The sequence below is a fragment of the Ambystoma mexicanum genome, chromosome 1p, assembly GCF_040938575.1.
Source record: "Ambystoma mexicanum isolate Mex_15411 chromosome 1p, UKY_AmexF1_1, whole genome shotgun sequence".
Lineage (NCBI taxonomy): Eukaryota > Metazoa > Chordata > Amphibia > Caudata > Ambystomatidae > Ambystoma > Ambystoma mexicanum.
Window position 1 is genome coordinate 407,603,230 of NC_090921.1, and position 16,687 is coordinate 407,619,916.

A 16,687-nucleotide genomic window follows, 5' to 3' on the forward strand; every position below is an offset into this window, starting at 1 on the left:
CCTCCCAAATGGAGTGGATAATGTTGGCATGTATGCAAACAAACAGAAAAAACGTGCCCTTGGCATATCTGCCCCATTATCCCCACGCCCCTCTTCCTCATCCAATGCTTGCATATGGGGGCATCAACCTCCTCGACAGGAACCCTTTTCTATTCCTTCATTTGTTCATGCCTCTCCTATTCCTGGGAGTGTAACTCTCCCTTACTCCTGCATTCCTTCGTTTTTTTTTATAATTGCTGCCTGAAGGCAGGGACTCTGGTGGTGGGAGGTGGTGGGGGCGGGGGGCTGTGATACTTACCGGCTAAGTGTACAATAAAAAAGAAGCAATGGTTAGAGACCGGGGTCCGTTTCTAGAGGAACATGTCTGTGCATGACTTTTGTGCAGTATTGGCTAAAAACGACCTCACAATTTACGATAAATACATTTTCATATTGCGATACAAAAAACAAGGCAGACTTGACCCCGACGTGATTTGAACACGCAACCTTCTGATCTGGAGTCAGACGCGCTACCGTTGCGCCACGAGGTCCCGCCTCAGGAAAGTGCCCACACTCTGTGGACTGGTGACATTGAGGGCGCATACATGGTCACAACATATATAACGCCCAACACACTCTGCCTTGTGCGCGAGATAAATGACAGTCAGGCCGCCGGTGTTATGTAATGTTGTGCGCCCCGTGCCCTTCCAGTCCCCCCAATGGTCGCAGCTCAGCACAGCTCGGTCTGCAGAGGCTTCACTTTATTACTACCCAGGTTAGACCTGCAGCGACGGAAACAGCCGAAGAATGGGGGAGATGCAAATGCACGGGATACTAAATATTACATAACCCCGGAAAATACACAAAAGCACCTGTGCCACAGATGATCTTTCACATGGGGGTTATCTCGGCAACAGTAACCCATTTCATATTGCACTTTTATATAACTCCCACCCAGTGCTTTAAGTGGGATTGGAAATAGAGGGGGGCCCCTAGTTAGGGTGTGTGGCAATGTTAATAGCTTATGTTATTATATCATGCTATTATAAAACAAGGCCTAATGACTATAAAGGTGCTCCATATATAATAATAGTTCTAATTTGGGTATTTTGCACAACAAACTTATTTGCCCCTTGGCTTACTTATGGCAACTCATTCTAAGTCACTTCCGTGGTTCCTCCAAGTATCAAAAACTGATGATGCTCCTTGTAATGTCCTTTTGTGTGACATCACTTCTGTTGGAGCAAGCCATATGCAAATTAGGAGGTTTGCCTGTATTTTGCCTATGGGTTGCATTTAAAGGCCCTGAACAGAAGTCTGTTTCACATGAATGGCAGGATTTTAAACACTGAAACAAAAACGGCATGGCCTTTGTTGTGGTTTTTCAAGTTAAATTAAAGAGCCACGTGGGAAGGGGCCTACCCGTCATGACCAACAGACAAGCAGCATTTTAATTTACAAATGAAGGAGGAATCAAAGATCCCTGTCACATGGAAAACATGATTTGTACACATTGAAAACAAAAACGGCCTGCACAGGTGTGTGCAAATAAAAATGGTTTCATAAAGTCAAAAATTGAAAAAAATATATCACTGCTTAAAGAAAAATGTCAGGAAAACAAAACATGTGTGCGGGTTGACCAAAAGCAATGTATATTATGTTTCACCTACAAACCTCCAGTGACATTTGAAGAGCCAATTTGTCTTCATGGAAATTGTCAGCCCAAGGCAGTCACATTTGCTGGCTGTAGGCAAAACTTCACAAGGACATCTCCCACTTCCAGCCTGGATGTCACATGTCCCATCTAATGACAAACCACAATAAATATGTCCTGATTAAGGCTTCGAAATTCAGTGTTCTCCAGACTTGTTGGCTCTGAAAGCATTGACTTCAAGAAAAGTTACCCCCTGGCTTGAGCTTGACTAATATTTGTGAAAATGGGGGCACCCACTTCAAGGAGCCAGCTTCCAGCACAAAGGAGACTGATAAAAAAAAACTCTGGCCACAGGCTGAGCCAGTGAAAACAAAGGGCCGGAAGGCAGGAGTCAGGGCCATTTGTCCCACATGAAGATTCATAATTCATTTAAAAGGACTATTATCATTTAGGCCTTTTTAACAGCCATTATAAGGCGGATGGATTTCATCTATGGAAACTTATGTAATTTCCAGGCTATTTTGGGGATATCCAATTCATCTTCTTGTAACTCTGAGAACTGTAAGGGCCAGTTAAATTAGGTTTCTGGCTGATCTGAACATGTTCCAAATGTGAGAGTTGGTGAGCGGTGGACATTGAAATTAGGGATGTGCTTAATAACTTACATATTCATAACTGTTGTATTTTTATGGAAATGACAGAAAGGTGCCACATGGCCATGCTACATGATACGGATTTTGTGGCCGCTTATCTAATTCCCCATGATTAGCTGAAACAGAATATATGTTTAGTATGGCAGTTGCTAGTAAAATTATGAAGTTGTGATACATAAATCGTTTTTGCCAAAAAGGTGAAAGGAGAACAAAGGGCGATTACAATTGGGAATTGCCATATGTTGCTCCACACCCCTAAACCAATCCTGACTTGGAGGGTAGGTTTGGGAGGAGAGAGAAGGGTAACTGCCCAATCCTAGTGGCAGGGATTATTGCAGGCAGATTTAGAAAGAGGTTGTTGCAATAGTCCAGCCTAGTGAGGACCAGAGCTCTGGAGACAGTGAGCTTCTGGGGGAAAGAGAGGAAAAGAAGAATACCTCTAAGGAGGTGCAGCTGGTAGTGTGACTTCTTAGAGACGTCAGAGATGTGAGGAGAGAAGGAGAGTGTGGAGTCGATGATGATCCCGAGGTTTTTAGCCTCACAGGTGGGAGCAGGAAGAGGGCCCAGAGAGTCCGGCCAGAAAATGACAGGGAGTGGATGTGCTGATGAGGAGAGTCTCAGTCTTACTGGCATTAAGAAAGAGATCATTGGCAGCACACCACTCCTGGATGGCGGACAGACAATCAGAGATGAGTGAGGGGGAAGAGGTGGCTGAAAATGAGTTGAGTGTCATCCGCATAGCACTGGAAGTTGGGATAGAGCATGGCAATGCAGTTGGCAAGATGTGCCAGGTATTGGTTGAACAGCCAGGGAGAGAGGTTAGACCCCTAGGGAACACCCTAGGTAGAGATAGAGATAAAGGAGAGGAAGGACCCAAGTTGAACCGGGGAATGTCGATCAGAGAGGAAAGAATTCAGCCATGCCAGGGCCTGACCAGTGATCCCCAGGTTATCATGGAGAGGATTGAGCAGGATGGCATGGTTGACCGTATCAAAGGCAAAAGAGAGATCAAGCAAGATGAAAACACAGGGGGTGTTGGAGTCAAGGTTGGAGAGCAGGTCTTCACGGATGTTCAGGAGAGCAGTTTCCATGCTTCTGGCAGCTCTGAAGCCAGACTGATGGTCACGGAGGCAACCAACAGATTCAGTGTGAAGATTAAGCTGGGAGATGGCCAGCTTTTCCAGGAGTTTGGCAAGGAAAGGAGTGATGGAGATTGAGCGATAGTTGGCCAGGCAAGACGGGTCGGTAGAGGGTTTCTTAAGAAGAGGGTGCCGAAGGGAGTGCACAAGGGAGGACGGGAAGACTCCAGTGGTGAAGGAATGGTTGCAGAAGTCGATCAGGGCAGGAGCCAGGGAGTCGATGTGGTCCTTGATGGTTTTGGAGGAGCTGGGGTGAACCTGTTTTGACAAGACATTCATAGATCAGACTTGTCTGGAAAGCTCGTCGGGAGAGAACGGGGGAAAGGCACAGAAGCAGGGAGAAGCATAGTGGTTAGGGACCTTCTGCTTAGAGCAAAAACAGTCTGAGGCACCCATGGGGTGCATACATTACAAAGGTGACAAAGATACATTTAATAGCCACCAATTATCACAAGATTGATTGATTGATATTTTATTTCTATCGCGCTCGTACACAAGTGTTTCAGAGCTCGACAAGGCAAGGGAGGGGAACAGGGGGAACAAAACAGCGATCTTACTTGGCCCAGTGACATTGAGAACGCGCAAGTGCATGGGAGAGGGGGGAGAGGAAAAGTGCATGGAAGGGGGGGAGAGGTGGAAAGTGCGAAGCAGAGGAGAAACAGATAAATAACAATAAATAAATAATAAAGGCAACAGCAGCCAGAAATTTGCAAGTGCTAGGTTTAAGGCAGCAGACAGGATAGGTCCGATATGTGCAGGAAGAAAAAGGGGGGGCTGTATGGGTACAGATACAGACCCTAGTGCAAGGGGTGACCCGGAGGCAGTGCGGGAGGGTGACAGGATGAGCAGGTACCTGGGCCCAAAAGCCAGAGGGTGGCCAGGTGCATGGTGCCAAGAGAGAACAGATCAGCAGGGGAGAGGGGGAGCGAAGGCAGAAGAAAAGAGGAAGGTCTTGAGGTGCTTCTGGAACCGGAGATGGTTCTCCTCAAGTTTTAGAGTGACAGGGAGGCTGTTCCAGAAGGAGGCCCCAGCCGAAGGCAGAGATCTACCCCCAGCTCGTTTCCTAGAAAAACGACTGACCCTGAGTGAGTTGGAGTTAGAGGAGTGAAGAGCTCGAGAGGGGAGGTATTTGCGGAGGGATAGCTGAAGATATTTTGGACCCAGGCCCCAGAAAGCCTTGTGGACAATGCAGAGGGTTTTGAATATAATCCTTGCATCCAATGGGAGCCAGTGAAGAGATTTCAGAGCTGGAGAGATAGGATCCCAGGGGTTGAGGCCAAGGACAAGTCTCACAGTCCTGTTCTGAATTAGTTGCAGAGGGCGCAGAGTAGAGGCAGGTAGATTTAGAAAGAGGCTGTTACAATAGTCCAAGCTAGAGAGAACCAGAGCTTGAGATGCCATGAGCTTCTGGGGGAAGGAGAGGAAAGGCAGAGTACCTCTGAATAGGTGCAGTCTGAAATTTGACTTTTTAGAGACCTCAGAGATGTGGGCGGAGAAGGAAAGGGTGGAGTCATAGATGACCCCGAGGTTCTTAGCCTCACAGGTGGGGGTAGGAGGAGTGCCAAGGGAGGCCGGCCAGAGAGTGAGGGGAAAGGGTGGTGAAGGTTTGCCGATGAGGAGGATCTCCGTCTTGCTGGCATTCAGACAAAGATCATTGGCGGCACACCAATCTTGAATGGCAGTTAGGCAATCAGAGATGAGAGAGGGAGAGGAGGTGGCAGAGGGCAGCCTGAAAATGAGTTGAGTGCCGTCAGCGTAGCACTGGAAATTTGAGCAGAAAATGGCAATGCAGTGGGCGAGAGCCAGGTATTGGTTGAAAAGCTAGGGCAAGAGGTGAGACCCCTGGGGAACACCACAGGTAGAGAGGAAGATAGATGAAAGGAAGGACCCAAGTTGGACCTGGGAGGGTCGATCTGAGAGGAAAGAGGTCAGCCAGGCCAGAGCCTGATCAGTGATACCCAAGTTTTCACGGAGACGGTTGAGCAGGATGGTATGGTTGACCGTGTCGAAAGCAGAATAGAGATCGAGGAGGATGAGGACAGAGGGAATGTTAGAGTCAAGGTAGGTGAGCAGATCTTCACGGATGTTTAGGAGAGCAGTTTCCATGCTTCTGGCAGCTCTGAAGCCAGACTGGTGGTCATGGAGACAGCCAACATAATTGGAATGAAGTCAAATCTGAGAGATGGAAAAAAGGTAGCAGGCGCCCCTCTCTCGAAAGAACAAGGCATGATAACCTGTTCAGTGGTTATTAACCACATTGAGAGTTCGCAGCCATTGCTTTTTGCTCACTGCACCTTCACAGATGGGAAATATCCATTTGCATATCAGTCTTTGTCCCGCCCACAAGGGCAGTCCAGCACCGAAATGCTATGGCAATTCCTCTCTGACCAAGAGTACCATCAGCAACCCCATACACGTGTTTCAGCCTTGTTGGGCATCATCAGTGAGGTGAAGCTGAGCCTCTCTAAGCACAGTGAGCAGGGAGTCCACGTCTGGTTGCCCCCAGGTAACCTAGGGTGACCAACCCCAAGTTCCTTTCATAAATACAAAAAAGGTAGCAGGCGCCCCTCTCTCGAAAGAACAAGGCATGATAACCTGTTCAGTGGTTATTAACCACATTGAGAGTTCGCAGCCATTGCTTTTTGCTCACTGCACCTTCACAGATGGGAAATATCCATTTGCATATCAGTCTTTGTCCCGCCCACAAGGGCAGTCCAGCACCGAAATGCTATGGCAATTCCTCTCTGACCAAGAGTACCATCAGCAACCCCATACACGTGTTTCAGCCTTGTTGGGCATCATCAGTGAGGTGAAGCTGAGCCTCTCTAAGCACAGTGAGCAGGGAGTCCACGTCTGGTTGCCCCCAGGTAACCTAGGGTGACCAACCCCAAGTTCCTTTCATAAATACAAAAAAGGTAGCAGGCGCCCCTCTCTCGAAAGAACAAGGCATGATAACCTGTTCAGTGGTTATTAACCACATTGAGAGTTCGCAGCCATTGCTTTTTGCTCACTGCACCTTCACAGATGGGAAATATCCATTTGCATATCAGTCTTTGTCCCGCCCACAAGGGCAGTCCAGCACCGAAATGCTATGGCAATTCCTCTCTGACCAAGAGTACCATCAGCAACCCCATACACATGTTTCAGCCTTGTTGGGCATCATCAGTGAGGTGAAGCTGAGCCTCTCTAAGCACAGTGAGCAGGGAGTCCACGTCTGGTTGCCCCCAGGTAACCTAGGGTGACCAACCCCAAGTTCCTTTCATAAATACAAAAAAGGTAGCAGGCGCCCCTCTCTCGAAAGAACAAGGCATGATAACCTGTTCAGTGGTTATTAACCACATTGAGAGTTCGCAGCCATTGCTTTTTGCTCACTGCACCTTCACAGATGGGAAATATCCATTTGCATATCAGTCTTTGTCCCGCCCACAAGGGCAGTCCAGCACCGAAATGCTATGGCAATTCCTCTCTGACCAAGAGTACCATCAGCAACCCCATACACGTGTTTCAGCCTTGTTGGGCATCATCAGTGAGGTGAAGCTGAGCCTCTCTAAGCACAGTGAGCAGGGAGTCCACGTCTGGTTGCCCATTTCGGTGCTGGACTGCCCTTGGGTGGGACAAAGACTGATATGCAAATGGATATTTCCCATCTGTGAAAGGCACAGTGAGTAAAAGCAGTGGCTGCGAACTCTCAAGTGGTTAATAACCACTGAACAGGTTATCAGGCCTTGTTCTTTCGAGAGAGGGGCGCCCGCTACCTTTGTAAACTATTTTCAAGGAACCTGGGATTGGTAACCCTAGGTCTCCTGGGGGCAACCAGACGTGGTCTCCCTCTCACTGTGCTTAGAGAGGCATCAGCTTCACCTCACTGATGATCCCCAACAAGGGTGAAACACGTGTATGGGGTTGCTGGTGGTACTCTCGTTCAGAGGGGAATTGCCATTGCATTTCGGTGCTGGACTGCCCTTGGGTGGGACAAAGACTGATATGCAAATGGATATTTCCCATCTGTGAAAGGCACAGTGAGTAAAAGCAGTGGCTGCGAACTCTCAAGTGGTTAATAACCACTGAACAGGTTATCAGGCCTTGTTCTTTCGAGAGAGGGGCGCCCGCTACCTTTGTAAACTATTTTCAAGGAACCTGGGATTGGTAACCCTAGGTCTCCTGGGGGCAACCAGACGTGGTCTCCCTCTCACTGTGCTTAGAGAGGCATCAGCTTCACCTCACTGATGATCCCCAACAAGGGTGAAACACGTGTATGGGGTTGCTGGTGGTACTCTCGTTCAGAGGGGAATTGCCATTGCATTTCGGTGCTGGACTGCCCTTGGGTGGGACAAAGACTGATATGCAAATGGATATTTCCCATCTGTGAAAGGCACAGTGAGTAAAAGCAGTGGCTGCGAACTCTCAAGTGGTTAATAACCACTGAACAGGTTATCAGGCCTTGTTCTTTCGAGAGAGGGGCGCCCGCTACCTTTGTAAACTATTTTCAAGGAACCTGGGATTGGTAACCCTAGGTCTCCTGGGGGCAACCAGACGTGGTCTCCCTCTCACTGTGCTTAGAGAGGCATCAGCTTCACCTCACTGATGATCCCCAACAAGGGTGAAACACGTGTATGGGGTTGCTGGTGGTACTCTCGTTCAGAGGGGAATTGCCATTGCATTTCGGTGCTGGACTGCCCTTGGGTGGGACAAAGACTGATATGCAAATGGATATTTCCCATCTGTGAAAGGCACAGTGAGTAAAAGCAGTGGCTGCGAACTCTCAAGTGGTTAATAACCACTGAACAGGTTATCAGGCCTTGTTCTTTCGAGAGAGGGGCGCCCGCTACCTTTGTAAACCCAAATCTGAGAGATGGCCAACTTTTCCAGGAGTTTGCCAAGAAAGGGAGTAATGGAAATTGGGCGATAGTTAGCTGGACAAGAAGGATCAGCTGTGGGTTTCTTGAGAAGAGGATGCACAAAGGAGTGCTTCAGAGGGGAGGGGAAGGATCCAGAGGCAAAGGAGTGGTTACAAAAATCAGCAAGGGCCGGAGCGAAGGTGTCAATGTGGTCCTTGATGCTTTTAGAGGAACAGGGATGAACCTGTTTTGAAGAGGCTTTCATAGATCAGAGTTGTCGAGCAACCTCGTCAGGGGTGAAAAGAGGAAAGGACAAGAAGGATGGTGGGAGGGTGGCTAAAGGAGGGTCAGCAAGCACAGATGGAGAGGGAAGAGGAGGAGGGGCGGGCCAGGATGTGCCACTTTTTTTTTTACCTCCTCGCTGCAGCGAGGAGGTAATGATATAAATGGGTGCATTAGCACCCTATTGTTGTTAAATGCGGTCCGCTGCCGCAGGCGCATTCAACAACAATGAGCGCCTGCCACGCCTTCTCCCAACATGCCAGCTCAGCCCTTGAAAGACTCTGCCGAGCTGGCGCGGTTGGGGGCTAATGGCGCCTTTTGATATCAAGAGCGCAGGCGCTTCCAACAGCAACAGCGTGCCTTCTCCCACCACGCTAGCTCGGGGGAACCCTTGAAAGACTCCCCGACCTGGAGCGGGGGGCTAAAGGCGCCCCAGGGGGTGTGGCGGCATGGGCGTTCGCCCGGCTCGCCCCCTTCCTAAGGCCGGGCCTGATGCCCCACCACGGGAGCCTCAGATGGCCAACCATCATGTACAATGGGCCCGACACATCTTCAGCCGGGCCTGGCCACCACCATGGCCTATGTGAAGAATCATCTGTGGCTCAGTGGCTTTTGAGTATTTCCTACATCTGCTGCGCCCTGGCTGCTTTGCTCTGCTCTCGCTTCCGCGGCAGAATAATTTGTTATTTTATGTGTACTTGGGTTACCTGCCGCATCAGTGTCCCTAGTACCTGCAATTGCGCTATATGTCTGTGAAGGGACCTCGTGGCGCAAGCCTCTGACTCCAGATCAGAGAAGGCTGCGTGGCCGGCGGGGTCTTTTGTGCCCTATATGTCAGAGCGATAGCTATTCCCTCACTAGGAACAGAGGCTTTTTCATAGGGCCCTTCTCTCCGGCCGTTGGTGCATTTTAGGGCAGTACTGCTGCACCCAGTGCCAGGGGAGAAGTGCACAGTGCTGCTAAGAGCCCCACTGCCCACCACATGTTGCGGGATATTGGTGCCATGTCAGGCCACATCTATTGTCTATGAGCACAGATATCAGCCGCACACCCTCATGCCCACATGTTTCCGGTCACCCCTACACCATTAGCAAACCGTTTTCAGATGTTAAAGCCGTTTGGGGTGCAGACGCACCCGCTGCTATAAATACTTTGTGTATCAGTATGGAGGCAGCGTCATTGTGGGTCCTCTCTGCTCTCAGCATCCGACGTTGCTGTTTAATGGGGTAAAGGGAGGCTCCAAGAGGTAGAAAAAGAACTCGTCCCTGGGTGGGCTTGAACCACCAACCTTTCGGTTAACAGCCGAACGCGCTAACCGATTGCGCCACAGAGACGGGCGAGAGCAGTTGTTTCCTGAGCAGATGTCACGCTGTGATAGCAGAGCACGCATGGATATAGAGCTTGTTTATATGTATCATGTTTAGGAATGCATGGAGATCCTATAGCAACACAGACACGTGCGTTCCTGCTCCTCCCGTGTGCAAACCAGTCCATGAAACCCTGGTCTGAGTTTCCACGTGTCCTCTTCTCTTTGTCCAACAACTCCTTTCAGAATGGTGGCAATTCGACCAGATACACACATTTATGAGAACAATATCCATTGCATTTGGGAGACACCAGTCAATTCCAGGTTTTCGTTTTGCATTCTGGGACTTGTAGTCGTGGATGTCCCCATTATAAACCCAGAACTGGACTTTGCCTCCCAAATGGAGTGGATAATGTTGGCATGTATGCAAACAAACAGAAAAAACGTGCCCTTGGCATATCTGCCCCATTACCCCCACGCCCCTCTTCCTCATCCAATGCTTGCATATGAGGGCATCAACCTCCTCGACAGGAACCCTTTTCTATTCCTTCATTTGTTCATGCCTCTCCTATTCCTGGGAGTGTAACTCTCCCTTACTCCTGCATGCCTTCGTTTTTTTTTATAATTGCTGCCTGAAGACAGGGACTCTGATGGTGGGGGGGGGGGGGGCTGTGATACTTACCGGCTAAGTGTACAATTAAAAAAAAGCAATGGTTAGAGACCGGGGTCCGTTTCTAGAGGAACATGTCTGTGCATGACTTTTGTGCAGTATTGGCTAAAAACGACCTCACAATTTACGATAAATACATTTTCATATTGCGATACAAAAAACGAGGCAGACTTGACCCCGACGTGATTTGAACACGCAACCTTCTGATCTGGAGTCAGACGCGCTACCGTTGCGCCACGAGGTCCCGCCTCAGGAAAGTGCCCACACTCTGTGGACTGGTGACATTGAGGGCGCATACATGGACACAACATATATAACGCCCAACACACTCTGCCTTGTGCGCGAGATAAATGACAGTCAGGCCGCCGGTGTTATGTAATGTTGTGCGCCCCGTGCCTTCCAGTCCCCCCAATGGTCGCAGCTCAGCACAGCTCGGTCTGCAGAGGCTTCACTTTATTACTACCCAGGTTAGACCTGCAGCGACGGAAACAGCCGAAGACTGGGGGAGATGCAAATGCACGGGATACTAAATATTACATAACCCCGGAAAATACACAAAAGCACCTGTGCCACAGATGATCTTTCACATGGGGGTTATCTCGGCAACAGTAACCCATTTCATATTGCACTTTTATATAACTCCCACCCAGTGCTTTAAGTGGGATTGGAAATAGAGGGGGGCCCCTAGTTAGGGTGTGTGGCAATGTTAATAGCTTATGTTATTATATCATGCTATTATAAAACAAGGCCTAATGACTATAAAGGTGCTCCATATATAATAATAGTTCTAATTTGGGTATTTTGCACAACAAAGTTATTTGCCCCTTGGCTTACTTATGGCAACTCATTATAAGTCACTTCCGTGGTTCCTCCAAGTATCAAAAACTGATGATGCTCCTTGTATTGTCCTTTTGTGTGACATCACTTCTGTTGGAGCAAGCCATATGCAAATTAGGAGGTTTGCCTGTATTTTGCCTATGGGTTGCATTTAAAGGCCCTGAACAGAAGTCTGTTTCACATGAATGGCAGGATTTTAAACACTGAAACAAAAACGGCACAGCCTTTGTTGTGGTTTTTCAAGTTAAATTAAAGAGCCACGTGGGAAGGGGCCTACCCGTCATGACCAACAGACAAGCAGCATTTTAATTTACAAATGAAGGAGGAATCAAAGATCCATGTCACATGGAAACATGATTTGTACACATTGAAAACAAAAACGGCCTGCACAGGTGTGTGCAAATAAAAATGGTTTCATAAAGTCAAAAATTGAAAAAAATATATCACTGCTTAACGAAAAATGTCAGGAAAACAAAACATGTGTGCGGGTTGACCAAAAGCAATGTATATTATGTTTCACCTTCAAACCTCCAGTGACATTTGAAGAGCCAATTTGTCTTCATGGAAATTGTCAGCCCAAAGCAGTCACATTTGCTGGCTGTAGGCAAAACTTCACAAGGACATCTCTCACTTCCAGCCTGGATGTCACATGTCCCATCTAATGACAAACCACAATAAATATGTCCTGCTTAAGGCTTTGAAATTCAGTGTTCTCCAGACTTGTTGGCTCTGAAAGCATTGACTTCAAGAAAAGTTACCCCCTGGCTTGAGCTTGACTAATATTTGTGAAAATGGGGGCACCCACTTCAAAGAGCCAGCTTCCAGCACAAAGTAGACTGATAAAAAAAAACTCTGGCCACAGGCTGAGCCAGTGAAAACAAAGGGCCGGAAGGCAGGAGTCAGGGCCATTTGTCCCACATGAAGATTCATAATTCATTTAAAAGGACTATTATCATTTAGGCCTTTTTAACAGCCATTATAAGGCGGATGGATTTCATCTATGGAAACTTATGTAATTTCCAGGCTATTTTGGGGATATCCAATTCATCTTCTTGTAACTCTGAGAACTGTAAGGGCCAGTTAAATTAGGTTTCTGGCTGATCTGAACATGTTCCAAATGTGAGAGTTGGTGAGCGGTGGACATTGAAATTAGGGATGTGCTTAATAACTTACATATTCATAACTGTTGTATTTTTATGGAAATGACAGAAAGGTGCCACATGGCCATGCTACATGATACGGATTTTGTGGCCGCTTATCTAATTCCCCATGATTAGCTGAAACAGAATATATGTTTAGTATGGCAGTTGCTAGTAAAATTATGAAGTTGTGATACATAAATCGTTTTTGCCAAAAAGGTGAAAGGAGAACAAAGGGCGATTACAATTGGGAATTGCCATATGTTGCTCCACACCCCTAAACCAATCCTGACTTGGAGGGTAGGTTTGGGAGGAGAGAGAAGGGTAACTGCCCAATCCTAGTGGCAGGGATTATTGCAGGCAGATTTAGAAAGAGGTTGTTGCAATAGTCCAGCCTAGTGAGGACCAGAGCTCTGGAGACAGTGAGCTTCTGGGGGAAAGAGAGGAAAAGAAGAATACCTCTAAGGAGGTGCAGCTGGTAGTGTGACTTCTTAGAGACGTCAGAGATGTGAGGAGAGAAGGAGAGTGTGGAGTCGATGATGATCCCGAGGTTTTTAGCCTCACAGGTGGGAGCAGGAAGAGGGCCCAGAGAGTCCGGCCAGAAAATGACAGGGAGTGGGTGTGCTGTTGAGGAGAGTCTCAGTCTTACTGGCATTAAGAAAGAGATCATTGGCAGCACACCACTCCTGGATGGCGGACAGACAATCAGAGATGAGTGAGGGGGAAGAGGTGGCTGAAAATGAGTTGAGTGTCATCCGCATAGCACTGGAAGTTGGGATAGAGCATGGCAATGCAGTTGGCAAGATGTGCCAGGTATTGGTTGAACAGCCAGGGAGAGAGGTTAGACCCCTAGGGAACACCCTAGGTAGAGATAGAGATAAAGGAGAGGAAGGACCCAAGTTGAACCGGGGAATGTCGATCAGAGAGGAAAGAATTCAGCCATGCCAGGGCCTGACCAGTGATCCCCAGGTTATCATGGAGAGGATTGAGCAGGATGGCATGGTTGACCGTATCAAAGGCAAAAGAGAGATCAAGTAAGATGAAAACACAGGGGGTGTTGGAGTCAAGGTTGGAGAGCAGGTCTTCACGGATGTTCAGGAGAGCAGTTTCCATGCTTCTGGCAGCTCTGAAGCCAGACTGATGGTCACGGAGGCAACCAACAGATTCAGTGTGAAGATTAAGCTGGGAGATGGCCAGCTTTTCCAGGAGTTTGGCAAGGAAAGGAGTGATGGAGTTTGAGCGATAGTTGGCCAGGCAAGACGGGTCGGTAGAGGGTTTCTTAAGAAGAGGGTGCCGAAGGGAGTGCACAAGGGAGGACGGGAAGACTCCAGTGGTGAAGGAATGGTTGCAGAAGTCGATCAGGGCAGGAGCCAGGGAGTCGATGTGGTCCTTGATGGTTTTGGAGGAGCTGGGGTGAACCTGTTTTGACAAGACATTCATAGATCAGACTTGTCTGGAAAGCTCGTCAGGGGAGAACGGGGGAAAGGCACAGAAGCAGGGAGAAGCATAGTGGTTAGGGACCTTCTGCTTAGAGCAAAAACAGTCTGAGGCACCCATGCGGTGCCTACATTACAAAGGTGACAAAGATACATTCAATAGCCACCAATTATCACAAGATTGATTGATTGATATTTTATTTCTATCGCGCTCGTACACAAGTGTTTCAGAGCTCGATAAGGCAAGGGAGGGGAACAGGGGGAACAAAACAGCGATCTTACTTGGCCCAGTGACATTGAGAATGCGCAAGTGCATGGGAGAGGGGGGAGAGGAAAAGTGCATGGAAGGGGGGGAGAGGTGGAAAGTGCGAAGCAGAGGAGAAACAGATAAATAACAATAAATAAATAATAAAGGCAACAAACAGTGGTAATGCAGCCAGAAATTTGCAAGTGCTAGGTTTAAGGCAGCAGACAGGATAGGTCCGATATGTGCAGGAAGAAAAAGGGGGGGCTGTATGGGTACAGATACAGACCCCAGTGCAAGGGGTGACCCGGAGGCAGTGCGGGAGGGTGACAGGATGAGCAGGTACCTGGGCCCAAAAGCCAGAGGGTGGCCAGGTGCATGGTGCCAAGAGAGAACAGATCAGCAGGGGAGAGGGGGAGCGAAGGCAGAAGAAAAGAGGAAGGTCTTGAGGTGCTTCTGGAACCGGAGATGGTTCTCCTCAAGTTTTAGAGTGACAGGGAGGCTGTTCCAGAAGGAGGCCCCAGCCGAAGACAGAGATCTACCCCCAGCTCGTTTCCTAGGAAAACGACTGACCCTGAGTGAGTTGGAGTTAGAGGAGTGAAGAGCTCGAGAGGGGAGGTATTTGCGGAGGGATAGCTGAAGATATTTTGGACCCAGGCCCCAGAAAGCCTTGTGGACAATGCAGAGGGTTTTGAATATAATCCTTGCATCCAATGGGAGCCAGTGAAGAGATTTCAGAGCTGGAGAGATAGGATCCCAGGGGTTGAGGCCAAGGACAAGTCTCACAGTCCTGTTCTGAATTAGTTGCAGAGGGCGCAGAGTAGAGGCAGGTAGATTTAGAAAGAGGCTGTTACAATAGTCCAAGCTAGAGAGAACCAGAGCTTGAGATGCCATGAGCTTCTGGGGGAAGGAGAGGAAAGGCAGAGTACCTCTGAATAGGTGCAGTCTGAAATTTGACTTTTTAGAGACCTCAGAGATGTGGGCGGAGAAGGAAAGGGTGGAGTCATAGATGACCCCGAGGTTCTTAGCCTCACAGGTGGGGGTAGGAGGAGTGCCAAGGGAGGCCGGCCAGAGAGTGAGGGGAAAGGGTGGTGAAGGTTTGCCGATGAGGAGGATCTCCGTCTTGCTGGCATTCAGACAAAGATCATTGGCGGCACACCAATCTTGAATGGCAGTTAGGCAATCAGAGATGAGAGAGGGAGAGGAGGTGGCAGAGGGCAGCCTGAAAATGAGTTGAGTGCCGTCAGCGTAGCACTGGAAATTTGAGCAGAAAATGGCAATGCAGTGGGCGAGAGCCAGGTATTGGTTGAAAAGCTAGGGCAAGAGGTGAGACCCCTGGGGAACACCACAGGTAGAGAGGAAGATAGATGAAAGGAAGGACCCAAGTTGGACCTGGGAGGGTCGATCTGAGAGGAAAGAGGTCAGCCAGGCCAGAGCCTGATCAGTGATACCCAAGTTTTCACGGAGACGGTTGAGCAGGATGATATGGTTGACCGTGTCGAAGGCAGAATAGAGATCGAGGAGGATGAGGACAGAGGGAATGTTAGAGTCAAGGTAGGTGAGCAGATCTTCACGGATGTTTAGGAGAGCAGTTTCCATGCTTCTGGCAGCTCTGAAGCCAGACTGGTGGTCATGGAGACAGCCAACATAATTGGAATGAAGTCAAATCTGAGAGATGGCCAACTTTTCCAGGAGTTTGCCAAGAAAGGGAGTAATGGAAATTGGGCGATAGTTAGCTGGACAAGAAGGATCAGCTGTGGGTTTCTTGAGAAGAGGATGCACAAAGGAGTGCTTCAGAGGGGAGGGGAAGGATCCAGAGGCAAAGGAGTGGTTACAAAAATCAGCAAGGGCCGGAGCGAAGGTGTCAATGTGGTCCTTGATGCTTTTAGAGGAACAGGGATGAACCTGTTTTGAAGAGGCTTTCATAGATCAGACTTGTCGAGCAACCTCGTCAGGGGTGAAAAGAGGAAAGGACAAGAAGGATGGTGGGAGGGTGGCTAAAGGAGGGTCAGCAAGCACAGATGGAGAGGGAAGAGGAGGAGGGGCGGGCCAGGATGTGCCACTTTTTTTTTTACCTCCTCGCTGCAGCGAGGAGGTAATGATATAAATGGGTGCATTAGCACCCTATTGTTGTTAAATGCGGTCCGCTGCCGCAGGCGCATTCAACAACAATGAGCGCCTGCCACGCCTTCTCCCAACATGCCAGCTTAGCCCTTGAAAGACTCTGCCGAGCTGGCGCGGTTGGGGGCTAATGGCGCCTTTTGATATCAAGAGCGCAGGCGCTTCCAACAGCAACAGCGTGCCTTCTCCCACCACGCTAGCTCGGGGGAACCCTTGAAAGACTCCCCGACCTGGAGCGGGGGGCTAAAGGCGCCCCGGGGGGCGTGGCGGCATGGGCGTTCGCCCGGCTCGCCCCCTTCCTAAGGCCGGGCCTGATGCCCCACCACGGGAGCCTCAGATGGCCAACCATCATGTACAATGGGCCTGACACATCTTCAGCCGGGCCTGGC

The 16,687-nt window shown here is 49.0% G+C and overlaps 1 protein-coding gene and 3 non-coding genes across 5 annotated transcripts in view; 1 reads left to right on the top strand and 3 right to left on the bottom strand.

Annotated features, from left to right (window-relative positions):
* LOC138571570 (tetraspanin-33-like) overlaps positions 1-16,687 on the top strand; it is a 935,706-nt gene that overhangs the window by 362,432 nt on the left and 556,587 nt on the right. The gene's annotated exons all lie outside the window — the stretch shown is intronic.
* Positions 459-530, bottom strand: TRNAW-CCA (transfer RNA tryptophan (anticodon CCA)). Its single transcript has one exon. It is a non-coding gene; the product is annotated as a tRNA-Trp (tRNA).
* On the bottom strand, positions 9,806-9,879 carry TRNAN-GUU (transfer RNA asparagine (anticodon GUU)). Its single transcript has one exon. It is a non-coding gene; the product is annotated as a tRNA-Asn (tRNA).
* TRNAW-CCA (transfer RNA tryptophan (anticodon CCA)) lies at positions 10,694-10,765 on the bottom strand. The gene has a single exon. It is a non-coding gene; the product is annotated as a tRNA-Trp (tRNA).